The sequence below is a fragment of the Cavia porcellus genome, unplaced genomic scaffold (genome assembly GCF_034190915.1).
Source record: "Cavia porcellus strain 051 isolate PalLab524CR breed Dunkin Hartley unplaced genomic scaffold, mCavPor4.1 scaffold_6, whole genome shotgun sequence".
Classification (NCBI taxonomy): domain Eukaryota; kingdom Metazoa; phylum Chordata; class Mammalia; order Rodentia; family Caviidae; genus Cavia; species Cavia porcellus.
The window spans coordinates 24,049,605-24,076,729 of NW_026947489.1; the positions used below are offsets into that span (position 1 = coordinate 24,049,605).

Consider the following 27,125-nt stretch of genomic DNA (forward strand, 5'->3'; position numbering starts at 1 on the left):
ATTTCACTCTTCTAGACTTCGTGCTTCGGAGGCTTCTTTCTGCTCCAATGCCACATGATTTCTGTGACTCACAGAACTGCTTAGCAAGGAACATCTTCTTTCTCGATGTCCCATTTTATTGGTGCTTCCCGAAGAGTCACATTTTAGTAGCTATCTTTTGTTACAATAAAAGCCAAGTATTTTTAGAGTGACCTTCTCATTCATTTACTGGCAAGATGGGGTATTGGGGTAAAAGCGTGTGGGCTTATTTTTCTGTCCCGTCAGAGGGGCTGAGGCAAGAGCATCAGAGGTTTGTTCCTGGTCAAATGGGGCTAAGCCTGTACGGCCCAGAGTGTCATTTTGCTTTCTTTCACTCTATAAAATTTAAATGTGCTTTGAGGCAGTCTGTTGACCTTTGGCCAAGGGCAGCGTTTGCCCAGCTTGAATCACTCACGGACCTCTTCAGATTTTTCCATATCTGTGTGTCTGTGGTGGTGCTGTTTCAGATCCTAAAAGGAGACTTCGGAGCAGTGATCTCCATCATCCTTACTTTTCATGTTTGAATCCCAGACTCCCCACCTCAGTACCATGTCACCCAAACCTCACTGCCACCTACTTCTGCTCCATATCTGTAGAGAGGCGGCAATATTAGTATCTCCTTCACAATTGTTTGGAGGAGCTAAAACATTATGAAGCAGGGAAAAGTGAAAAAACAATGCAGTGCTTGGCACATAATAAATTCACAGTAAACATCAAGTCTGTGGCTGCTGCTGCAGATTAACATTAAGGATGAGTGACAGGGTGCCTGTGTTTTCTGTGGTGGGACTGTAGGGGGCGCTCATGAGGCATGCGGTGAGAAGAAGGGATGCTGCCAAGGCTGGGACCTGGCGCTTGGGCATCGCAAGGAGGTTCTTGCAGGTGTGCGCAAGTGTGGCCAGCGCTGCTCCCTGGTTTTTCCCCTAAGTTCAGCTGGGGTTTAATATGAAGCTACCCCTCTGAAGGATCTTGTGAGTTTGGTGTTGTGTGGGGCTTCAGGTGTGGGTATCTCCCTGGCCTCCTAAGTCCTGCCACCGAGTGGTTGGTAGAAGCCTAATAGATGGTGAGTCTTAGCTTCCAGGAGGATGAATGTTCCGGCTAATTACTAAAAGTAAGATTTTCCTCGTTAAATCAGCGAACACTTACACTGACATTCGCTGGCAGTGATTGATAGACGCAGAACAAGGCATGAGGCTTCAAACAACCTTGCCTTTCCTGCTCCTTCTTGACCATTCACTGCTCTCCTCTCCCAGACAGCAGGCAAGGCCCCTCTTCTTCCTGTTTCACAAGCCCTGGAAGCCTTTTGTTGCTAAGGGCCTTTCCTTAGGGACTTGGTCTTCCCAGGGAGCCAGCAGCTGCTGCTCCAGCTCTCTCTTCCAGCCTAATGTACTTGAGAGCTTTTCGGATTTTCTCCCAACACCTTGAGGGTGAACCTTGTGTGTACTCTGTCATACATTACAGCTTGTTCCTTTTTGATCTTGCCTGGAAGAATACATAGTATTCTCTGTCTGCTAAGTGAGTAATCATAAGATAGATTCTCAGCTCTCTGGCAGGTTCGTCTAGAAATGGTTTTGACTTTGGTCACATAAACTTGCTGTCATCTCTCCAGACAGTCATGTCAGGGTGGCTTCATGAATGCCTGAGTGGTCCTGCCGTATTTTCCTCTGGAGAGGAGCTGTACTACTTGGGTTCTCTGGAAGACCCTGTCACCCCACCTCTTGGGTGAGACATCTTCTTCTGAAAGGTGATGAAACTTTGACCACCACCACCTCCCAAGTTCCTGGACACCTACTAGAAAAAGTGTCTCAAGGTGACTGTTTTGAAAGGTGGGTGAAAGACGGGGAGGGATCGGACTGTCAGGACATGACCTATATAAGCAGTATCTGAATTAGATCAGATCTGCCTCCTGGGTCTTGTGAATGCTTATGTGTGAGACAGACTGGTGTCTCATTTTGTTTCTGATTGTGAGGCTGGAGGCCAGCTCAGAGGTAGATGGGCTCTAGCATGATTGTGGATGGATGCTCATGTGGTTCTTGCCAGTTTGATCACTAGAATATAAGTGGAATTGTGGTGAAGAGAGGCTGGAAGCCTTTGGGATGTGTGATAGGCTGATCCCTAGAATCCATAAATGTTCCCTTATATGGCAAAAAAGATGTTGCCAATATGATTGAGGATCTTGAGGTTGGCGATGTTATCCTGGGTTATTTAATCACAACAGTTCTTGTAAGAGGGGCACAGGACAAGACAGAGCAGAGGAGGTAGAAGATGCTACCACAGAAACCAGAAACTGAAATAAGATGATCAGGAGCCAAGGAATGCTGGCAACCTCGAGAGGCTGGAAAAGGCAAGGAATGGATTCTGCCCTGGAGTCTTCAGAAGTAACTCGCCCTGGTGACAACTTGATCTTAGTCCTGTAAAAACTCTTCTCATATTTCTGACCTCTAGAGTTATAAAAGTAAAGATTGGTTTTTGGTAATTTATGGGAGCAAGTGGAAACTAAGTGGGTCAGGGGTGTACTTTAAGCCTTGGCCTCTTCCCCGTGGCCGGTAGGCATCTTTCTCCATTGCTCATTACCCAGGTACAATTCAAGTACATGGCTACAGAGCGGGCATGAGGGTAAGAGACGTGCTGGTCTATCCAGTCCTCTTCAAAACATCCTTCTGCCCAGTCCACAACAGTGTCACCATGCGCTTCCCCCAGTGACTCAAGGTGTTGCAATTGTCCTTGTCAGTCATAGGCAGTGAGGATCCTTTCACAGGGGCTCAGCCCTGAATCAGGACCCAGAGATCTTGATTCACAGGTGGACCAACTCACAGTATTCCTAACTCTGATATGGCCCATAATTCCCTGTAAGTCACCCTGGATTCGGCTGATCTTGGTGAGTAGTAGCTTAGTGTCCATAAGGATTGACCCATCTCAGGTGATCTGTGAGGTCTGGACTTTGGAAAGACATAGATTTATGGAGAAGTCTCAGCTCAATGGGAGTATAGGTGTAGAGCTAGTGACTTGGTCCACCTGTGGCTTGTCAGATTCCCATTTCCCACCTATGGGCTGACCTACTCTGATCATTGCCAGTGCTCTTTCAGTTTTTCCTGGCCACTGTGCCCTCTTGGTAGCAGATGCAGGTTCTTCAGAGGGCTCTGCTGGACCTTCCCTGCAGCAGGTGGTCCAGCTCTGGCTTGCCACTTGCTGCTGGGCTCTTCTTACCCAATAGGCAGCCTGATTGGGTGGTGAGCTAGCAGGAGAGTTTAAAGTCAGTGCCTCTGCTGCTGTCCACTGGGTCTGTAGGAAATGCATGCAGCAGGAAGCCAGGATGCTGCAGTGCTGCCTCTCTCTGTCTTCTAACCCCTTCCATTCTCCTTTCATTGCTATGGAAGGCTCAGGGACAGATCAGCAGATCCACAGAGTAGACAGCAGCCCATCTGGAAAAAGGCACCCAGTCTCTTGCTTTCCTTCATTTTCATTTCTAATGTGTTCCATTGTATTTATGAATATAGCCTAATGCCATAATATTTTAGACACATTTTTGTTGGATACTTGGGGTGTTTTGTTCACTTGTGTTTATTAGTAGCCACCTGTGATGAATATCTTTGCCCGTGTGTTTGCTTCCTTCTTGAGTAATTCTTTTTTAGTGGACTGTGTTCCTTCTCTTTACTGTTTCAGTTCAGAGTAGTTTTTTCAGCTCTCCAGATTTTACATCATGCATGTATTTCCTGTGTGACCTTGTCCTCCACAGTGCTTTTGGGTGAATATTCCAATCTGTGTTGACACTGGCAGTGGAGCCTGAGCACAGACCCAAAGTCTTCCTGGATGAGGACTGTGCTTCAGTCCTGTGCTGCACCTAAAGCCTGGAGGTCTGCCACCTGGTGTAATGGACCAGATTCAGATAGGAGCCCAAGGGGAGCACTGTTCTGTTTGTCACCCGTGATACCTCCACCCCTCTCTTCCTCCCTCTGTAACATTTCCATCGCCTGCACTTTCTTTGGCTTATCTGTGAGTCCTTTCAAATGCTACTCAGTTCCAGAGCTCTCTGCCTCCTTGGGCTGTCACTAGGGACCTTCAGCACTATAATCGGTGAGGAGGTGCTGGAAGGCACATTAGGACTCTGTTAGACACAGGGAGGATTCTTGGGAGGCCTCAGGCAGTAGCCGGGCTGAGAAGGATGAGACCTGAAACTCAGTTTGCAAGACAGCAGTGGTGGTGCTAGCTGTGGACAGGAGGATGTGATGCAGCAATCATTTAAAAGCCTGAGGGGACAGAACTTGACAATTACAGGGTTGTGGGAGATACAAGAGTCAAAAATAAAGCAAAAATATCTGCAGGTTTTGGACAAGTTTTAGGGGAATAGGAATGTGACAGTTCACCCCAAGAAATGATTGGTTATCTCTTAAGAAGTAGGTTTGGGGAATGATATGAATTGCAGAAAGTTGAGACACTGAATAGAGGAAATGTATAGTGAGAGGGACATGGGAACATAAGGATGGTTTTTCTTTGCAAACTGTGCTTTAGTGTATCTGTACTCCAGCAGAGAAGCGTCCAGGAGAAAGGCAGAGATGAGAGATACAAGACGGAAAAAAATTAAAAAAAAAACAATTATATGTAATTGTTTCATAATGGGAAAAAAAATAGGCAGTGTTCCTCCATTGCATCTCTAATGGTTCTTAAAACACCAAAGCTAACTTCTTATGGAAACCACATTTCAAGGTTTATGATTGCGATTACTCTCAGTTTATTTTTACAAAGATGCTAATTTCCATAAATAGCATGGAAGCATAAAGCAATTTCCTCTCCAAGTATTTTATGCAATTACTTTCTGGAATTTGTCAGCGCTGAACAGCTATAAATTATTGTGGTTGAGTAGGATCACATTTGTTCTCCAAGTCTTCATTTGTAAATGTAATGGCATTTTATTTTGAAAATAATGTAAAACTAAGGAAGAAAAGCTATTTTGTTAATAAATGATCATTTATAGAATTAAAAAATTCCTTAGATTCTCATATTTTGAAATTATCTTTGTGTTTTTATTATCTAAAAAACCCACAAAGTCCTATATGTATTATAAAAGTATGAATAACTCAAAAAAGGCAAAGATAAAAATAAATACTACCTAGTAACTGTTAAGATTTTTTTTGTAAGTTTCCAACATTCTCTTTAGAACATTAACAGATGTGTATCTTTAAAGAAGTATTTAAGCAGTTTAATGATTATTTTAAAAAACTGCACACTGTTAAGAATATTTTCACATCATTATTTTTATAATATTTGATGCACTTGTAGCATTGCATCATTTGAATGTGCCATGCTTTACTAATTAATTCTTCACTGTTACACATTTAGGTTGGTCAGGTTTTTTTGATGTTGCAAGGATTACTGCTGTAAATACACTGGCAGATCCACCTTTGCCCACATTCATGATTATTTGCCTTGAATATATTTCTAAAAAATGTATTTGTTTAGACATATTTTGGGGCTCAAAAGATATGTGAAGTCTTTTTAATTCTTTGAGTTGTACTTCTGGAAAATTTCCATCAGTGTGTACTCTTGCAGTTGACAAATAAGATGTAAGAAAAACCTTTTGTGATTCTAAAAATGCTCTTGGGGCATTTGTGTTTCTACTTCTGTATATTGTCTCCATAAACATTAGAAATAGAACAACAAATTTTCATCTTCATATTTTGTCCATCTTTCTTTTGAAAATTTCTTTTGAATTTGTTAAGTATTCTTTATACACAAAGCATATTAATCTTTTGTCTCTTTATATTGCAAGTAATTTTCTATTTTGTCATATTTTGTCTTTAATTGTTTTTCGTATACTGATATTTATGTTTTTTAAGTAGTTTACTTTGGGAATATCTTTGAATTCTCTGTATTAGCATTGTAGAGAAAACATATGTACCATACATCTCCTAGTCTTATATTTCTTTCTCAATGTTTAGATGCTTTAGAATGTTTAGTCAGTTAACCTGTTGGTTGCTTCTTGTGCTAATTCATACCCTTAAAGTTAGTATAGCTTTATAGCGTGTTTAGTATTTACTGAGGCAAGGCTTCCTTTCATGATTGTGGGTTAAGATTAGCTAGGTTTTAAATTATTTAGACACAGTTTGATAATTTAAAATCCTATTGTTTTAAAAGACAGATAGCCTAATGGAGGAGTAATAAAATTTCCTTCTCTCAAAACTACATATAACTCCCGTCAACAAAAAGAATCAAGTTTATATCCAGTGAGATGAGAAACCAGCCATAGCCTACACATGTAACCATGAGGACATCCCTGAGTTCAATGAAGTCTGATCTGGGGAGGAGGATCCTGGTGTGACAGGTGTCTCCTGGGGTCGGAAGCAGGCAGAGCTTGCTCTAAGGATGCCTGTTGTCATTGTGCCTATCTAGTCAGCTTAGGGGAAGAACAGGAAAGGGGGATTCCTGAGTGAAACTTGGAAGAATTAGATGTCATCTCTGGAGGCCCAGTTGACAGCAAAACCAGCAGGTCTCCCAGAGTTGAAAAGGAAACCTTGTAATAGAGCCCCCACTGTCCAAGTGTACAAAACAGTCTCCGACAAAGAGGAGCTGCAGAGACCGAGCAACACAAGGTTTTCCTACTGAAGAGCCTATACATTTGGGAATTTTTTTTTGAGATCCCCACTGGCTTGAATACTGAAAATGCCCAGCAAGTGGGAGTGTAGGAGAAAGAAAATAACATGTTGTGATCGGGCGAGGCAGATACCAAAGTAGAACTGAAGTTGTGGGTGACACTGGCTCACTCTACACCTCATAGCCCACGCCTTCTTTTCACTGTTCTTCAGTAAACACTGGAGACACATTAGAGACAACAAAAATAAACACAGGGGAATAAGCAGCTGAGGATGTGCTAGACAGAATGAGGTATCCTGCAGGATAAAATGCAAAAGTGCAGATAATTATAGAAAAATGATAAAGGAGATCCAACATGTACACTTAGTATTTCTGAAAAGAAAAACAGAAAAGTATCCAACAATATAATTGAAGAAAACTTTTCTCGTTCTTTTTTGTTCTGGCTCTTTGTAAATACAGACTCTGTTTGTTTTGTTTTGTTTTGTTTTGTTTTTTGGATTTGAGTATTACTGAAGTCAAGTTTTTGATATATCTGATTTTTCCCTTTGAATGGGTCTCACTCTGTCTGCCATGAGGCATGAATTCTTTATTCATACCTGAAGTTTCATATTTTCATCAGGACATGATGCAAATAATTTTCATGGAGATAATCTTTTGTCTTCATAAGCACGTGTGTTTTACAGAGTTGTTCATTTTCTTCTTAATTTATTTTGTGAGGCAGAGTTTGGTTATATGGCTCAGGTTGGTATGTAATCCAGGATAGCCTTAAACTTGCATCAATCCTCTTGTCTCAGCCTCTCAAATGTTGTGATTGCAGGTGTGTGACTATCAGTGGGTCATTGGTGGGTCATGAAATTAAGTTGGTTAGGGCTTTATTAGCCACTTTTTAATGGAATTGAACTAAAATGAAAAGAAAAGCAAATATCAAAGCAAACCACTCATGAACCTGAAGCTTTTAAGCAAAATACATATATATGTATTCATGGTATAAGTGCATTTCTCATGGGTCACAGTTGAAAAGTCTAAATATTAGCAGCACTGACTTAGGGTACAAAGAGCACTGACTTTCTGGAATTCTACTGGTAGACTTGGGTTTAGGATTAGGGGTCAGGGTTCTGCAAAGCAGTAAAGAAGATATCAAAGCCTCATATGAAGATCTGTCCCATGATGAAAAGCTGAGCTGGATCATCAAGGGAAACCTGGCCACATTCCTCATTGGTGTTAGCGCCTCTAAAACTGAGTAATACATGTTTATGAGGGTGGTAGGAATCTAGTGGTTAAAGTTTGCTCTCTGGACCTATTCAGCCTCTACGACAAGCATGGCACAATGGTAATTGCTTATTTTTTCAAGCAGTCACATTACTTTGATTAATGAACCCCATTCTCTGTGTACTTGGGCATGCAGTGGACTAGTGTCTGGTAACTGAGACTGTGCCCCATCCTCCTGGGGTGTTACCATCACTGATGGTAACTTCTCCCCTGGGGTGTACCTACCTCAAAAGAACCTTACAGCTGGCAGTGGTGTCCATATAAAGCTGAAATTCCCAGCATGCTGCATCGTCAGGGTTCTTTAGTGCTATCTACATGATTATACTTTTTACTCTTCTGACCTAGTAATGAGGAATCATAATAGCATGTTTCCTAGTATTGAATCATCCCTGTGTTCCTGGCATTAACTGTACTTGGCCATGATATATTGTCTGTTTAATATTCAGCTGGATTTGGTTTGCAAATATTTTATTGAAAATTACTACATCTGTATTCATAAGAGATGTTGGTTTGTATTATATTTTTCAGGTTTTTATATCAAGGTTTTTACTAGCCTCATAAAATGAATTGGGGCACTTTCCATAATTTTTCTTTTTCTGGGTCAGTTCAAGTAACACAGAAATAACCCATTCCTTGAAGGTTTTGAAGGATCTGCCAGTAAGATAAAGGGGGCACAGAATCTTTATTTGGAGGGGGGGGATATGCCTTTGACAACTACTTTTTATACAATTACTGACTTATTCAGGATTTTTCTTTCTTGATGTGTTTTCCCAGAAACCTCTTTCCTCAGAAGTTAAGCAATTGATAGAACAAAGCAAGGAGAATATTTTATAATTTTTCCAAAAAAGTAAATTATTTTGCTATTTCTGATTTATTTCCTCTTCAGAGAATATTGTCTTTAAAGTTTTAAGTTTTGAAATATATTAAGAGCCTTAATTTCACTTATGTTCCAGGGATACTTGACAATTTGACATTTTTGTAAATTTCCATGGCTGTTTGACAATCAGTTGCATTTTCTGGATTAGAGGACACTGTTCCACTGTCCCACCGTTTCTGCACGGTTCTCGTCCCCCCTCCTTTCCCTGGGCACTCCCACACTCATTCCTGTTTAGTTCTAGTGGGGGCAGTCTTTCTCTTTCCCTTTCCTGCCTTCTACTGATCTCTGTCCTCAGGAGTTCACCCTCCATTAACTGCTCACCTGGCTGTTTTTGTAAACAAAGTCCTGTCCTTAAGAAGATTGATAGCTGTTGGGTAAGATTGAATTCTACTTCCCCACTCGCTGATCTTCTCTCTGGATTGCTTTTTATTTTTCTCAATATTATCGACAGTGGGGTATTCAACATCTCTGTATGCCAATACTTCTCTTACATAAGTAGCCTGGGAGGAAGTATGCTGCTTACCATATACTTGCCAGCATTTGATATGTTTATTTGATAGAAGTCTGGATAGTTTAAAGTCTGTCACCCCTAAATCCAAATAGAAGTGATCACCCTGAGAATCAGAGCAGAGAATTCTGAGGATTGGTGTGGCTCATTTAGGAGTACATTTTAAGCTCTGTTGTGAAATGTATCATCTCTGAGCAGGTAATTTATGAAGAGGGATACCTGTATATGTTAGAGTCCAAAAATAATATCGAAGGGGTAAGATTATTAGCAGAATGTAGTGGTGCTGGAGGGTGTCTAATACTGCAGGCAAGTTTGGATAGCAGCCAGCACTGTTGGTGTCTTTCGCTGGGGTGAGGTAGAGCCTGTGAAAGCTCCTTTCCTCCGAAATGCTTTCATTCTTCCCTGAGAGGCTGGGACTGAAGATGGGAGCTGGTGGTGGGGAGAAGCCAGTCTGGATGTGACAAGACAGACCTGCTTGAAGGACTGCCCATGTGTTGGCAATTGTTTGTGGTCATTGATGCTTAGCTCTGCTGGGAGGGAAGGGGGAATATATGGGATGTGCAGAGTGAAGCAGGTTCAGTGTGCTGTGGTCAGTCAAACCAACTGCTTTCAGGGTAAACACTTCACCCTTACAATGCAGAGCTGCTTCCCGTGGGACAGTGGTCAGCCAGACAACGGCCACTACTTTCCCTCCTCCCCTGCTGCTCTTATAGAAGCAGACTCTCCCAGACCTTGTCAGGTACCTGCTGGGGCCCTCGCCAGCGGTCTCCCTTCCCTGGACAGGCTTTGTGGCCTTGCCGCTTGGAGGTAGATGGAGCCTTCACACTCACCTTGCAGCCCTCCTTCGCATCTTTGGGAGGTCCAGCATGTGGCCCGCGTCATTGTTCACAGCTCCAGAGGTGGAGCACTTGTGCTGTGTGTTCTGTAAACACTTTCTGGGATGCATTAGCAGCTTCCATGGACAGAGCCAGGAAAGCATTTTGGTGCTCGGAGCAGGGAAGGAACGCATGCTGTGGCAGGCAGCCACGCTCCAGCAGGCCCTGTTAGGCTTTTCCTGTGAGGGGCTGTTTACCCAGGCGGTGCCTGCCGGGCACCTAGCTGCTGAAGCTGAGTCTATTGGATTCCTACCAAGGTACTTAGAAGCAGGCACTTTAAAAGGTAACGGAAAGTTTTCGCAGAGAGGGAGAAGGCTCAATTTGCACCATGGGATGAATCAGCCACTGTTTCTTACATAGTTATTTGATAAAACTATGTGGGTAGGCACACACACATGCCTGTGCACACATAGATCTACTAGGGTAATGAGCAGATGCAGCTCTCAGTCCTTCCTCAGTCACGTGCTATGAGTCCCTTGAGTGTCACAGAAGTCTCTGCCCTTGTTGACCCCACTGGTGTTATTTTTTCTGTTGTCTCTGATCCTCTGTGATGTCCACCCCAGGACACAGAATGTATTGAGTAAGCGTTGGCTCCCAAGATACTTCCTTGGCCAGCACTAGTGTGGTGTCCTAGATAGATGTTAACAGTTTTTTTCCACTCCAGGAATAACCAAGGGAAGCTTGGCCTTCAAATGGCCCACAGGACAGAGGCATCCTTTTTAACTTCCATGAGTAAGTACTCCTGAGCTCAGAGCTCCATCTTGTAATAAGACTATAGAATTAGCATGTGATTCTGAGAGATAACTGAGGGGTCCACTGATTGACAATCCCAGATGAGATCAAGAAAGTGATCTTAGTGGGAACTAATGTGAGACTGGAGTTATCGGGAGAAGAACTAATGAAGTCGTGACTTGTATTCAGCATCAGGATTGTGGATTTTCTCTTCTGCCTCCCTGATTGAAGGTGTGTTTGTTCAGAGAGGTTTTAGCTTTTTTGGTATGCTAGGATTCCCTTTGTGAGATACGTAGGTTGTGTATATTGTCTTCCAGTTGGCAGCTTGGATTTTTTTTTCATCCTCTTTATTAGGGATTTTGTGAGCGCAAGTTTTAGTGCAGTCTGATTTTTCTATTTTTTTCTATCTGTGGATCCTGGGTTTTGGTATTATGGCTAAGAACTTTTTGCCCAGCCATAGTCATGAAAAATTGTCTATGTTGTTTTCTAAAAGTTTCAGTTTTACATTATATTCATGGTCCATTTTAAATTAATTTTTGTTTAAGGTGTAAGGTCCAAGTCACAACTTGTTTTGTTTGGCGATGTCCCCAGTGATGACGTCCATCATTTGTTGAAAAAGTTATGTTTCCTCTATTGAATTTCTTTCACTCCTTTGTCAACAATAGTTGGGAATATTTGCGGGATCTGTTTTCAGGCTTTCCGTTTGTTCCATTGATCCGTGTGTCTGTGTGTTCTCTAATACCACACTACATTGATTAATGTGGTTGTATAATAATTTCTAAAATTCTAGAGAGTGATTCCTCTTTCATTATTCTTCTTCATGAAAATCATTTTAACCATTCTAGTTCCTTTATAAATGTATACTTCCATATACATTTTTTTAAAGTATCTCTTTAATACACAAGAATCTTGCTGGAATTTTGATGGGAATCATGTTAAACCTATAGGCCCTTTTGGGGGAAAAGCAACATCTTTGCTATATTGAGTCTTTCAAACCATAATCATGGTCTATCTCTTCATTATTTAGAGTTTTTTCTTACTTCCTTTGTGTTTTATTAAACCCTGAATATGTTTTGTTAAATTTGTTCCTAAGTATTCCACAGTTTTTGAAGTGATTGTAAATGATTTTGTGTTTTTCTTTTCTTTACCTATCTGTTAGCAGCTAATGCACAGAAACGCAATTACTTTTGTGTGTGTGTGTTGAATAGTGGATTTATTTCCCTACCAGAACCTGGAATTATTTAAATAAATCTCAGTTCCTGAAGGAACTGGAAGTAACCTTGAGTCTACATATCTAGTATCCGTCTGTCCCTACGTGTTCGCTTTGCTCCTAAGTGTGACTCCCATATGGCTCTGTGTGGCAAGAAGGTTTCTCTTTGGTAGGCTGTTAGTGTGACTGAAACATGCGGTGAAGGAATAAACTACTTGAAGGAATAAAAAGATTAATTTAGTCTCAATAATGACTTACAAAGGATCTAAGAAAAGCGAAGCACAATTTGATCAACTTATGTTCATCTCCTTTAGGAATAATCTACATAGGCTAGAAGATTGTTAATGTTGAGCATTGAAAAAAATGACAGTTATTTCAAACTTCTACTGATTTTTCATAGAAAAAGCTTTGAGAAAGTTACAGAGATAAATCTTGGGGTAGTAACCCCAAGATTATAGAATAGAAACTGCCAGTGTGGAGACCAAGACTCCTGTACATCCATTTGTTAAGGAACATCCCTGTATGACTGTGCTCAAAAATATTTAATGACCGCCTACTGTGAACTTCATGTAGGCTCATAGTCCAACCCAGCCATTCTGAAGCTGTACCTATTGAAATCCTTCATGGACCCAGGATGCTATAGATTCCACTGTCTCTGGATGCTGGGCTCTCAAGAGAACGCTTTCATGTGTTCCCAATGAAGGTAGGACCATGATAATCAGATTACTCTTAGAAAATATGTTTCTAAAAGTGATTTTGTTCACATTTGTTTCCAAGGAAAGGAGCGTGGCTATCTGCAACTTTAAGGTACAGGGGAGTGCAATTCTCAAAAGAACCAGGCCAGAGGGCAATGAAGCATATTCGTTAGTCTTAGAAGTATCAGTACACAAATTTAGCTAGCCCCCTCCATGACTTCTTAGCATTAGATTGTGCTCCATAGAGAATTTTATTATATATGGTCTAAGAATAAGGAAACACATTCACTGTTTTTTAAAATTTTCTTAGATTTTTAGATACATACCTGAAACTCAGTGATACCAGAATTAATTACTGAACAAACAAGTGATAAACGTTTTATTGTCAACTGATGGCAAATGTTTAAAAAAATTAATTCAGTAAAAGACACATTGCCATTAAGCCTTTTAAAATATTTCTTTCTTAAAACACATTTATCCCATTATTCTTGCTACTTTCTGAAGCAGTTCTGAATGTCCTCTTTTGTGTCTCTATGAATGTGATTAAAAAATACAGTGAATTTTCTGCTGACTGCCATCCAATGGAAAGACAGCATTGTAAAAACATTACAGTGTGTCCTTACCTACCTTATCCACCAGATCTGGCACTGTGAGGTTCTTCTCCAGTGATGAAAGATAAATATTTTGAATTGATTTAGCACATTGAGGTAGCCAGGACAACACAACTAAAGACATGGATGACAACTTCTAGAACTGCTTCAGAAAGTGGAAAGAATGATGGGAATAGTGTGTTTGGAGGGATTGAGAGTATTTAGAGGGGCATTAATGCTTTTACTATAATAAATTAGAGAGACAGTTAAGCATTTACTGTATATTTCAATCACCCATTGCCTATACTTAATAAACTGCCATCTGTGTCATCTGTCCAGAGTTGGGGTCCTATGTCTGACCATTTCCATGACTAGCAGAGGCAAATTCCTTCTACACCAATGGCCTGAATAGGTAAAACAATCATATCATCTGCAAATCATGATCATTTTTCTTCTTTTTAATCTGCATGCTTTTGTTTTCTTGTACTGCTTAGCAATTATAGCACTGGGTTGAATAAAAATGGTGAGAGGATATATTTCTTTATTCTCAGTCTTAGGGAGAAAATGTTCAGTCTCTCACTTTAAAGTTGAGAATTTTTTCCTTTATCCTCATTTAAATTTTTGGTTTGAAAAGTAAACTGGAGATTTTTTTTTCTTTTCTTCTCTCTCTTTTTCGCTTCCTTTCTAACTTTTATTTCAAGGAGTATGTCATTAAATCCCTTAGTGATTTGGGCTGGGGTTGAATTTGCAGTCTTTCTGCCTCAGCCTTCAGAGTGCAAACCATGCCTAGCAATCAGTTTCCTTAATAATTACAGTGTTTTTCAGGTTATCTATTTTATACTGAGCAAACTTTAGTACTTCATTTTTCAAGGAATTGATTCATTTCATCTAAATGGCTGAATTTATGCTTGTAGAATTGTATGTTGCATTTCTTTATTATCCTTTTAATGATTACAGGATCTACATGAGCATTCCTGACTTTGGTTGTTTGTGGTCATTTGCATTGTTTTTCTTTTATTCCTTGCAGTATTGCTTATTGCTTTTCTTTGTCAGTTTATTGTTTCATTGATCTTTTCATGAAAGCAGGCTTTCGTTTCATTGATTTTTCTCTATTGTCCTTTGTTTCATGAGAATGATTTTTGCTTTTTTGTTTCCTTCCATTTATAGATTCCCTACACTTAGGATTTTTTGATTTACGATTTTTAAAAAACTTTCAGGGCTGTGAGAAAACAATATACATTTTTAGTAGGAACTGTACTTTTTGAATGTTGGTCTAGTCCAGTTAGTGAAACGTGGCATGATGCTGTCTTTTGATGCTACACAGCTGCAGTGAACTCCTGCTCCACCGGGCCCCACCATTCCAAGGGGAAAAGACATATATACAGGTTCAGTGTTGCTGATTCACGACATTGGTAGCCTAAGTGTATTAAATGCATTTTCTCTAGCGACATTTTCCACTTCTATGGGTTGATCAGAATATCACCCTACTGTTAAGTCACCCCAAAGAGCATCTGTACTTTTTAAAAATTTTCTTGGAGTGGGATTAAATGGTTGATTTCAAGAGCTTTCATTTTTGTAACATAAGCACTTATTGGGGTACATTTCTTTCTCTGTAACTGATTTTACTGTATTACAGAAAATTGGATATGTTTTACTTTCATCCTCATTCACTGCTTTGTGTTTTTTTTTTAAATTGCCATGTGCTGTGGTCCCAATCTCTGTGCCACTCTCACAGATTCGTATCCTAAACCCCAAGGAGACAGGATTCAGAAGTAGGACCTTTAGGGAGTAATTAAGTCCTGGGTGCAGAATAGTCCTGAACGATATTCATGTCCTTATAAAATAGGCCAGAGAGAGCTCCTTTTTCTCCTTCAGCCATGTGAGGTAAAATGAGACAGTGCCGTCTGTGACCCAGAGCGACTGCATCACAGGCAGGACCTGGGGACGGTCACACTGATCTTGGACCTCCTAGCCCCCGGAACTGTGAGAAGTAAAAGGCTATTGTTCATGGGCTGCCCAATTGAGGATATTTTATTACAACAGCCCTAATGAATTAAGATGCGTTGAGAATTGCCCTTTGACTCACACATTATCTCCAAGTGTGCTATTTATTTTCCAAGTTGGGATTTTGCTCTTACCTCTCTGTTACTAATTGTGAGCTTGATGTTCTTGCAGTCAGAGAATATACTGTGATTGACTTTGGAGAAGTCAGAGAATACACTCTGCATGATTTTAATTCTTTTAGATTTGTTGAGGTTTGTTCTACATCCAGGAATATGATTTATTTTGATAAATGTTCCTTAGAGGCTCTTGAAAAGAATGTGTATTTCACTGTTGTTGGGAGTATTTTTTAAATGTCAGGATTTTGTTGGTTGAGCGTGGATAGTTCTTGTACATCATTGCTGATTTCCTGTTTAGTTATTCAGCTAGTTTCTGCAAGAGAAGCAGTGAAATATCTGAGTATGCTTGTAGCTCTATTTTTCCTTTACATTGTATTAACTTTGGCTTTAAGTGTTTTTAAATTATGTTATTTCGTGCCTGTACATTTACAATTTCTGTGTCTTCTTCGTGGAATGTTTTTCTTTGATCATGATATTTTTCTTTAATACTTCTTTACTTTGATATTGACATAGCCACTGTTTTAAAAAATTACCATTAAAATAATGTAAGCATAGTATATGTATTTTATTGTATTTGAAATGAGTTTCCTGTAGACAACATATGGGTCATTTAAAAAAAGTCCATCGCACCAGTTTCTATCTGGTATAGTGGTATATTTGCTGTACTTTGTCTAATTACGTTAAAAGTAATATTTTAAAGCTTTAGTTTGCCACTTTATTATTATTCTTTTTCCAACATTGTTTCTTCCACTAGTTCCCTTTTTTAAACTTACTTCCTGGGGGCTATATAAAAAAATATTTTTAAAACTATATGTTGACCTATCGAGGTTTTGGCTGTCTTGTGCTTATACTCCCCCGTCCTGTCTGTCTCTCTTTCTGTCTCTCTGTTTGTCTCTCTCTCTCCCCCTCTCTTTTTCTTTCCCTCCCTCTCATCATAGTCCACTGATACCAGTGTTTTACTCCCTATGTAAAGCATAGAAGCCTGACTTCCCATTAGATCTTTCTCCACTTTCCCATTAACTATCTTATCAGTATGGTCTCCTCATATCTGGAGCACCACATCAGATGGCTGTGTGTGTGTGTGTGTGTGTGTGTGTGTGTGTGTGTGTGTGTGTGTAAACTCTTAAACATATTTTTAAGAAACTTATTAGGAGAAAGGCATCTTTACCTCCATTTTTGCCCATTACATCGTTCTTCTTTCCTTCCTTTCTGCAGATCTGAAGACTATCACATCCTTTCTTTTTGGAACATTTCCCCTCCTTCTTTAAGCCTAAGCCACCTTCTTAATTTTCCTTCATCTAAATATATCCTGATTTCACAAGGTTATTTTTGTTGAATTTATAATTCTAAGGTAAACAATGCTTTTCTTTCAACACTTGAAATATATGCTACTTTCTTTTGGTTTCTGTGGCTTCAGATGAGAAACCCACTCTAACCCAAATGATTTTTCCCCTACAGGTGATGTATCATTTCTTTCAAGATGATTTTTAGGTGTTTATTATTAGATTATAAATATTTATGATATGTCTTACTGTACTTCTCTGTTTTATTTTTGTTTAAGCATTCAGAGTCTTAGATCTTAGGTTCCTTCTCTCTAAACTGGAAAATTTTCAGCAATTACTTCTTCAAATATTTATTTTCAGCTCTACACTGCTTCTCTGCTCCTCTTGGTTATGTGATGGCCTGGACGGTAGAGTTTTGCCCCCACAGGTCCCTGACATCCTGGTAACTTTATTTCCCCAGGCTTTCTTCTTGTTACTTACAGTAAGTAATTTATCTTAACTTCTTAAGTTTACTTGTCATTTCAGTATGCTAAAACACCCAACCATGAGTTTGTCTTATTTTTGACTTATTTTACTTGTGGACTTTGGTGATGACCACATTCATCATAGAGAGTTTATACCTGTATAGAATATATCTTGATTTTTTTTTCTGTTCCCTTCCTCTACCTTTAACCCTTTTCTTTCCCCATTTACAAACCTTTTTTTCCATCATTTTTCTTCGATTCTCTTTTTCTTTTCTCTTCCTTCCTTCTCCCTCACCCCTCCCTAGTTTACCTTCTCATTTGAACATTTTTTCCCATTTCCTAATATCTAGGATACATTTTAGTCCTTATTACCCCTTTGTTTTCTCACACCAGAGAAACAATGCAATATTTAAATCTATGTCTGATTTATTTCACTTAAGAATATAGTCTCACAGTGTATTCATTTAGCTAGAAATGTCTCAAGTTTATCATTCAAGGCTGAGAAGTACTTTATTCTATCAAGAAAAACCTACACCTTTTTTATCCATTCATCAATTGATGGGCACTTGGACTATTTACAAGATTTAGTTATTATAGACTGCACCAGTATAAACATGGGTGTGCATGTATCAATGTGGTATTATGCTTTTAATCCTCTTGGGAAGATACCAAGAAGGAGGAAAGCTGGGTCAAATGGAATCGTTTAGTTTTTTGGAGACTCTCCACAGTGATTGTCACTTTGGATCTACACTGCCATCAACAGTGGAAAAAGGGTCCTTTAACCAGCATTTAATATTGGTTGATTTCTTGGTAATAGTTTTTCTGGAGTAAGATGGAATCTCAATATTGTTTTAGTTTGCATCTCTCAAATGACCAGTGATGTGAACATTTGTTTCATACATTTATTTGTTGTTTCTGCTTCTTTATCTTGAAAGTGTCTATTCCTTTTAGATTCTCATTTTTGGACTGAGTCTTTAAATTTGGGGGTTCTAAGTTTTTTGAGTTCTTTATATATTCTAGATAGTAGTCCTTTGTCAGAACGAACAGCTAGCAAAAAAATTTCCTCACTCCTTGGGTTGGCTCTTCAGTCTGTTGGTGGTTGCTTTCACTGTCCAAAAACTTTTCAATATGATAAGATCCTAGTTGTTGATTTTTTCTATTTCCTTGTGATCAGGGTTTTGTTCACAAAGCCTTTGCCTGTACCTATGTCTTCAAGAATCCTATTTTATTTGTCAACAGATTTAGTGTTTCTGTTTTAATATTTAGACATTTGATGTATTTCAGTTTTAGTTTAATGCAGAGACATGGGTCTAGGTTTAATCGTTGGCATGTGGAATGCCAGTTTTCCCAGCACCATTTATTGAAGCAGCTATTCTTTTTTTCCAGTGAAGGTGTTTGGCCTCCTTGTTTAAAATAAGGTAATTGTGTTTGGAATTGTTTCTACATTTTCTAATCTGTTCCATTGACATCAGGTCTAGTTTTTTGCCAGCACCATCCTGTTTTTATCACTGTAGCTTTGTAGTATAATTTCAAGTCAGGGATTGTGATGCCTCCTGCTTTGTCTTTATTGCCTAGTATGACTTTTACTATTCTAGGTCTCTTTTGGCTTCAAATGAACTTTTGGGTTGTCTTCTCTAATTCCATGAAATATGCTATTGGCATTTTGGTTGGAATTGCATTAAATATGTGTAACAGTTTTGTAAGTATGGTCATTTTCACTATATAGGTTTTTCTGCCCAGGAAAAAGGGATATCTCTCCATTTTCTGATATCCTCTTTAATCACCTTTTTCAAATTACTATTGTTTTTAATATAAAGATATTTTAGTTTCTTCTTTAGATTGATTCCTAAGTATTTCACTTGTTTGGATGCTACTGTGAAAGGTGTTGTCTCCTTAATTTGTATCTCAGTGAGTTTGTTATTTATGTAGAGGGATGATATTGCTTTTGAGGGTTGATTTTGTATCCTGCTGTACTACTGAATTTCGTTATTAAATTTAAAAGTCTATTAGTGGGGTTATGGGGTTTTCTCAATAGAGTATCATGTCATGTGCAAATGATGTTAATTTAACTTCTTCCTTTCTTGTCCTAATTCCTTTTAATTCTTTTTCTTGTCTAAATCCTCTGGCTAATGTTTCCAGAACTATATTGTATTAGAATAGTGATAGTGGGCCTCTTTGTCTTATTCTTCATTTTAGAGTGAAAGCTTTCAGGTTTTGACCATTTAGTGTGATGGTGACAGTTGGTATAACAGAGATGGATTTTATCAGATTGAGATAAAGAACTTGTGTTCTAATTTTCTGTAGTTTATTTTTGTCATAAATGCCCATTAGATTTTGTCAAATGATTTTTATGCATATATAGAGATGATCATGTGGTTTTTGACATTGTTTCTGTTAATATGTTACATTATATTTATTGATTTGGGAATATCAAACCATTTCTGCATCAGTGGGATGACTTATACTTGGCCATGGTGTATAATCTTCTTGATGATTTGCTGCATTCTGTTTGCCAGTACTTTACTGAGGATTTCTGCATCTATGCTCATTAGGGAGGTTGGCCTATAGTTCTCTTCCTTAGTTGAGTCCTTCTCTGGTTTTGATACTGGGGTAATTCTTGCTTCTAAAAATTAGTTTGTGAGTATTTCTTCTCCTAAATTCTATTGAAGAGTTCAAGAAGTAGTGGTACTGGATCTTCTCTAAATTTTTTGAGGAACTTAGCAGTAAATATGTCAGAACCTAGATTTTTCTTTCTTGGAGGGTCTTTAATTATATCTTCAATTTCACTGACTGATATTGGGTTGTTTAGAATTTTTGTATCTTCCTGATTCAGCTTTGGTAATTAATGTGAATCTGTTCATTTTTTCTGTGTCTTTCATTTAATTGGAATATGGAATCTTGAAGTTATTGATGATCTTCTGGATTTCTACAGAATATGCTGTGATTTTACTCTTTCCAATAATTGCATGTATTTGAGTTTTTTATTTCCTTTTTTTTGATAAGGTGGCTAAAGTCCTGTCAATTTATTTAATCTTTCAAAGGGCCAACACTTTGATTCTTTGCTCTTTTGTATTGTTTTCTTAGTCTCCATTGCTTTAATTTCTGCTCTGATCTTTATAATTTCCTTCCTTGTATATGCTTTGGGTTTAACTTGCTTTTCTTTTTCTAGTAGCTTGAGGTTCAGAATTAACCTGTTTATTTTAGCTTACTCTATTTTTGTGATATAAAAATTCATTGTTATAAATTTTTCTCATAGAACTCCTTTTATTGAGTCTCATACATTCCAGTATGTTGTACTGACATTATCATTTAATTGTATAAACTGTATAATTTCTTCTTTAATTTCATCAGTGACTCATTGGTTATTCAGGAGGGTGTTATTTACTTTCCATGTATTTGTGAAGTTTTTGTGGTTTCTTTTGCTATTGATTCCCAATTTTATTGCACTATGGTCTGATAATATGCATGGGAAATGTTCAGTTCCTTTACATTTACTTAAGCACGTGGTATGAGCTAATGTGTGGTCTACTTTGGAGAACTTCCTGTGTGTATCTGAGAAGAGTGTGTAATCTGATGATGTGGGGTAGAACACTCTGTAGACATCTACTAAGTCCATTTGTTCAAAGGTTTGGTTCAATTATGATATTTATTTGTTAATTTTTTGTTGAGTTGATCTGTATATTTGTAATAGTTGGGTATCAAGGTCCCACATTACAATCATATTAGTGTTTATTTGATTTTTCATGTTCATTAATATTTGTTGTATATAGTCCTTGTATTTGGTACATATATATTTATCATTGTTATCTCGTCTGCTTTTATTTTTCCCTTTACAAGGAAATAGTGATCTTTTTTGTCTCTGTTAATAAGTCTTGGCTTGAAATCCATTTTGTTTGCAGATAGAATAGATACTACTGCTTTCTTCTGGGTTCCTGTCTCATGGGCAATTGTTTTCCATCCTTTGACTTTCAGTCTATATATTTCATTTGGAGTTAAATGTGTTTCTTGTGGGCAGCATATTGTTGGATCTTGCTTCATGATCCATTCTGCCAGTCTGTTTCTTTTGATTGATGAATTGAGAATATTAACATTGATGGTGATTACTATATTGACTTAACTTTGTTATTTCATTTTCTTGTTGTTGGTTCTTTTATCCCCTACGTTTAATTGCTTGCCTTTCAGGATAGATTCATTCTATTGAGGTTTATGGAGTTTTAGTTATCTATTTCTAGAATGTCCTTCAGTAGATTTTGATAACATGGTTTGGTGTTCATGAATTTCCTCAGCTGTTTTTTGTCATATAAGTGTCTTATTTCTGCATTAATTTTGAAGTGTAATTTTGATACATGGTACATCAGTCTGGGTTTCAAATTGTTATCTTTTAGTGCTTGAAGTACTTCACTCCAAGCTCTCTTTGACTTGAGGGTTTGTGTTGAGAAGTCAGCAGTGATTTGGATGGGCTTTCCTTTATAGTGGTTTGTTTGTTTTCTCTAACAGCTTTTAATATTCTGTTCATGTGTTAAATTTCTGTAAACTTGATTATTATCTACCTTCATGTAGATATATTTTGCTCATAGCTAATTGGAGTTCTATATGCATCACTTATCTATATGTCAAATTCTTTTTCCTTGCTTGGGAAGTTTTCTGCCATGACATCTGTGAACAGACTTTTTAATGTTGCTTGCGCTATCTGCTGCTTTTTCGTTGACTCCAGTTGATCTTATGTTACTCTTCTTTGTATCAGCCAGCTGTTGATTTTTAATGATATTTTGCTATCTTAAAGAAATCTTTCCTTTCATGATCACTAACCATAAACTTGTCTTCTAGATCTGATATTCTGTACTCACATTGGTTGATTATGCTGTGTATATTTTCAATAAAATTTTAATTTTCTGTATATCTGTTTAAATCAGTTTCATAGATTCTATTTTTTCCTATGTTGTGCATTCATGGTTTCCATAATTTTTCTAAGCTTCTTTTCTCTTAAACCTGTATCTATTCTAGATTCACTAACCATCTCATTTATCATGATCATCATTTCTTAGTTTTCTTAGAAATTATTTCTAATTTGATTTTTTCTAGAATCTCACTCATCTGCTTTGTTTCTTCTTCCTTGTCATTTCAGAGACTTCACATGTATGAATTTGGAATTATTTCATCTCATTATCTGCTGTGTTTTACTTCAGTGAGCTAGAAATCTGTGGTGGATATTGCTTCCATGTCTTCTCAGTTTTTATTTTTAGTTTAGTTTCTTTATTGATGCTTATAAACTGTTTGTGGTAGGTAGCTTCATTACTAGTATTGAAGATTCCTTAGGAAATGACTCAGAGATGTCTTTTGAATTTTTCTGGCCTTTAGCTTTAAGCCTTTTGCAAGATTCTACTCTTCAATTTATTGGGGATGAGAAATTGCTGCCTATTTGGTGTAGCCCCTAGTTCTTTGGTACTGGCCTATAGTAGGGTTTATGACCGTTAAGCAAACATGGTATTAAAGCGTATGAAAAACAGCAATTGATTAGAGCAGCTCTGTCACCTTGGCTAAAGTAGTGCAGTCAGTAATAACAACAAGATCTAGAATAGCCTAGAAAATGATGAACTGTGTTAACTTTTAATTTGTCACCTTCAACCATATGAACAAGATTTGTAGTTATATAACAAAATATAAAACAAATCATAAAATTATATGCAATATATAGTCCCCTGTATAGCAGTTTTACTCTGAAGAGCAAAAATTTACAAGGGGGAAGAACCAAAAACCTCCAGAGAAATGGAAGAAAAGAAAGAGATTAAAAGCAATGTTGAGGACAAAAGGTTATGTAAGCTTTGGAAAGTGGTGAAGAAGATGGAAGAAACAGAAACAAGAACAGAAAACAACAACAACAACAAAACTATAAACAGTATTCATATTCATAAAAACAAGAACAAATAATCAAGAAAAAGAAAATAAAGGAAAGAAAGAAAAAAATAATGTCCACTTCAGGGCATGTCTCTTCTATCACTGGCAGACAAAAGGGTTAGACAGACCCCATAATAGCATTATCACAGTATGGTGGATAATTTCAGCAGCCTGAGTTTTCAACCTACTGATGCTCAAGATGATCCTGGTTTCTGACTGGTCAGGCTGGGACCGGAGTTGTTCAGCCTGCGAATGTCCAGCTTCTTCTTGCTGGCTTGAAGTTGGCTCCCTTACCCTGGGTGTCTCCCGTGGCTGCATCTCACCCAGGCAGTGGGAGCCTTGAGATGGAGATAACTCACTGCTCCTTTGAGTCCCAATTTCCGGTGTCCCTTTTCCAAAATGGTGATAGTCCACTTACCCTCTCCTGCAGCGTTTGCATTGAAATCACTCACCACCTGCTGAAGCTCACAGCACCCACTACTCCATTCCACTGTTACATTTCTCTGTGGAGGCCTCTGGAGTTTCCCGTAGTCCCTGTGCCTCTGGAGGTTCACTGTGTCTCCCTCACACTGTGAACCGGGATTCAGGGAGAAAGTACTGTTTGCCACCGCCCGCTCCTGCACTGAAGTCTCTCTCTGTGTTCTCCTTGTGGGCTCCAAGTGTTACTTCAGATCCTTGCTGGGCCCAGGGTCATACTTCCCTCCTTTTTTTCCCCTTCACATTGCTGTATTCCAGCATCTGGACTCCAAATCGCAGAGAAGCTGTTTGGCTGCTGCTTACCACTCCATCATCTTCTTAACAGCTCCAGGATTTTGATTATTGTTAGTACTGAGGATTGAACCCAGTGCTTATATGCTCAGTTACATAGTAACATCCCTAGTCCTTTTAATTTTCATTTTGAGATAGGGTCTCATTAAATTGCCAACTTGCTCAGCCTTCTTCCAACTTGTGCTGTCCCCGGCCTCAGCCTTCTGGAGTGGTGGGACTACAGACATGGGCCACCATGCTGAGCTCCAGGAGGTTTTCATTTTTCTAATCAACTTAAGTCATTTTATTTTCACTTCTGTGATTCCTACTTGATTGTTTTTAAATCTTGTTTTTCTTTTCTGGGATTTTCTGCTTTTCCATTAGTTTCAGGAGTGGTTATAATTATTCATTGAAACATTTTTATTGCAGATGTTTTAAAATCCTTGTCAGATAATTTGAATATCTGAATCATTTCAGCACAGACATTTGTTGATTGACCTTTCTTAGTGAAGTTATGATTTTCCTCATTCCTAGTATGTCTTAGCATAGTTAGTGTCCTAAATATTTTGGGTATTATGAATCTGGATCCTATTCATTTTAGATGAAGTTCTTTTTGATTTTAGCAGACAGTGACTCTTTTTAGATTTTGTGTGCAGGTCTTGGTTGCTTTTGTCAATCATAATTCTGATGACAATTTAACATTCCACTTGACCTGCTCCATTCCTGTGCAGTGGTGCCCCACACTGTGGCTCTGTTCTCACACAGTTTACACTGTTAACTCAGGTCGAGTTCATGTGTGGGTAGTTCTGGAGTCTGCCTAGGACATTATTTACAAGTTGAAGATTCTCTTTTTCTAGTTCCATCTTCTCTAATTTGGGAGGTGAATGACCCAATGCCACAGCTAGACAAGAGTCATGTCCAGCTTCTTCATTTGGTCTCTGCAGATACTGTCTAGTATTGGGTGATGAGAGGTTACTGGGATCCTTAGTATCACCAGGACTTGGGGTGAGAGTCCAAGATCTGCACTTGGTCCTTGCTGGCACTGTGCAAAGAACAAGGGGATGGTAGTGCATCCTAGACTATTCACTGCCACTCACTGGGGAGTGGAAGTTATTGGTTTCTGTTCTCTGATGGCCCTGCTGGTATGAGTGTGTGGGGAGACACGCATGGCATTTGGCTGGGGTAAAGTGGATATTGTTGAGATTTCCACCCTACGAGGCTGACTTTTGGTCCTTTGATAATAGAAAGCAGCCCTACTTCTTCTATTTCTTTTTGTCTTTACCTCCTCTCCTTCTTCCTCTTCTTCATCTTTCTCTTTCTTTTCATCCTCTTCACCCTTCTTCTCTTCCTTCCTATTGAATATAGAATCCTCTCATTCTTTCTCTACTTGTTAGGATTCACAAGTTGTCAAGGTTTTGAGGTACTTAGTAAGAATATAGGGATGACTTCAAATGGGCAGGCATAGTGTGGATACAGTGGGTAAAGGGATGGTCTATGTCCTAAGTAGGATGGAGCTGGATATAAGATGCCATCATGTTGTTCAGAACAGCATACACTTTAAAAGTTGTGAGTTATTTTTTTCTAGAATTTTCCTTTTAATATTTTCAGGTTGAGGTCACCCATGTGGAAAATGAAATTGCATATAGGAAGGACTATTCTACTGACTGTTCTATGGAAAGGGAGAAGGATTGGTGTCTTGTTGAAGAACATCATTGTTAAAGGTTGAAGAGTCAGTATTTGTTTATTGCAAAGGAATCATAACCTAAATAATACTAATTGGTCTTTCCCTTGGCTTGGCCCAAATTCTGCTCTTTCCCATAAATTTTGCATCAGAGAGCAGCTGTTGTATAAAATGACTCTCCTACTAAAGTTTGGTTTCTTAGACATGATCTGTGTTTATTTTTTCATTTACAAAAATGTGTTGTTTATAACTCATGAAGGAATGTTACTTTTCTCCTTGGTTCACCCTAGCAAGTTGTCAGTGGCCCAAACTGCCAAGCAGTGGAGGTAAAAATCCTCAGCAGGTCTTCAACACTTTCCTGATCTTTTTCAGAGGTTTATGAGTACAGGGAAATGCACTTGGAAATACTTGGAGTTTGTTCACAAATTCAGTTTGAACTATTGCCTCCATCAACCTGTCATTCCTTTTAGCCAAGATGAAACTAGAATTTGTGGGGAGAATAAGGGAAGATAGACATGTGCACAGACATTCGGTGTGTGACCATCAGGAGAAGGTCCTTGGGTCTTACTGTGCTCTGCTGTGGCTGTCTCCTCCAGTATTGTGGGGGACTATGTCACCTAAATTGTGTCACACTAAACGCTGCCCACCTTCTTACCTGTGTGGCCTCTCCTATTTCCCATGTGCCCCTCTGGTCTCAATTTTAATGTCCTTCAAGGCTTAAGGCTTAAGGACATCTTTCCTAGTCCTCACTGCATTGCTTCCCCCTTGTTGTTTTCTATCTTGTAGTTGAGTATTTTATATATTGAATTTTTCTCCTTCATTTGACTTCTCATTCTTTTCTTTCCCATTTCTTGAAATCTGTGTCTGCTTTATTTTTATACCGTTCTCACAATCTAAGATCCCAGGACATGTGAGGGTCTCATTTAAGGGCTTGCTGTTTGTCTTAGTCACTTTCTCATCATTGGGACAAAAATTTCTGACACACACAACTTGAAAGAGGAGAGATTCATTTTGGCTCACAACTTGAGGAGTTTTATTACAGGTTTAGTAGGCTCAAACACAGAAATGGCATGGTGAAAGGGTCTGGGTGGAAGAAAGCTGCTCACATCATGGTGGCCAGGAAGCAAAGGGAGAAGGAAGGAGCTGGGAGAGAGATATACTCTTCCAAGTCATGCCCCTGATGACCATTCTCTAACCAGGCCCCTCCTTGTGACAGCGAGTGAGCTATACATTCATCGGTAGACTGATCCACAAATGAGTATGGCACCCCCATGAACCAGTCGCCTTCCAAATACATGAGGGCTTGAGAGGATACTAAACCTAAACCATAACACTGACTATCCTAGAAGTTCATATTGAGTTGGAAGATAACAGCCAATGGGACATAAGAGGCACAAAATGGTTCTTTGATCTGCCAAGCCCATGAACCCAGGAGTGTGTCCTGGGACTCCGAGTTGAGAGGTCTCCCCTTCTGGTGACTGTTCTGTGGCCCTTACTACGTGTGCCTTGCATTTCAAACCTTATCCTTTCATAGTGGGGCATCTGTGTGCTTTGCTCAGAGGTGTCCTAAAGGCTA

General features: G+C 38.8%; 1 protein-coding gene across 6 annotated transcripts in view; it reads left to right on the plus strand.

Annotated features, from left to right (window-relative positions):
- Positions 1 to 27,125, plus strand: part of Adamtsl3 (ADAMTS like 3) — a 321,817-nt gene that overhangs the window by 2,584 nt on the left and 292,108 nt on the right. The gene's annotated exons all lie outside the window — the stretch shown is intronic.